Genomic DNA, 356 nt, shown 5'->3' on the forward strand with positions numbered 1-356 from the left:
TGACATTATTAAGAGGTAAGCTATGTTCTTTTACCTGACAGAGTATCTTTTAGTGTAGTTGTTTGCACTTTGGATGTATGACTTGTTGCAAACATGTTCTAGTTGTTTACCAACATCTTTATGCTTATTTATATTTTAATGTTTCTTAAGAATTTGTCATAGTGAGTGCAAGAATTAAAAAAAAATAATAAATGATAAAGCCAGGAATTTGTGTGGCATTCACTATTAGTGAATGCTGAAACAGTTACTACTTTTAAGTTTTCTTACTAGAAATCCAAAGAAATATGTATATTACAAAGGCCAAAATGTGAGCTTTTGAACACAAAAAGTCAGCTTTTATGTTCTTACATTTTAAA

The 356-nt window shown here is 28.7% G+C and overlaps 1 protein-coding gene across 1 annotated transcript in view; it reads left to right on the forward strand.

The window, feature by feature from the left end:
* The window catches only part of UBA6 (ubiquitin-like modifier activating enzyme 6), a 133,020-nt gene that overhangs the window by 4,134 nt on the left and 128,530 nt on the right, over positions 1 to 356 (forward strand). The window lies entirely within an intron of this gene.

The sequence above is a fragment of the Propithecus coquereli genome, unplaced genomic scaffold, assembly GCF_000956105.1.
Source record: "Propithecus coquereli isolate 6110/MARCELLA unplaced genomic scaffold, Pcoq_1.0 Scaffold230, whole genome shotgun sequence".
In the NCBI taxonomy this organism is placed as follows: Eukaryota; Metazoa; Chordata; class Mammalia; order Primates; family Indriidae; genus Propithecus; species Propithecus coquereli.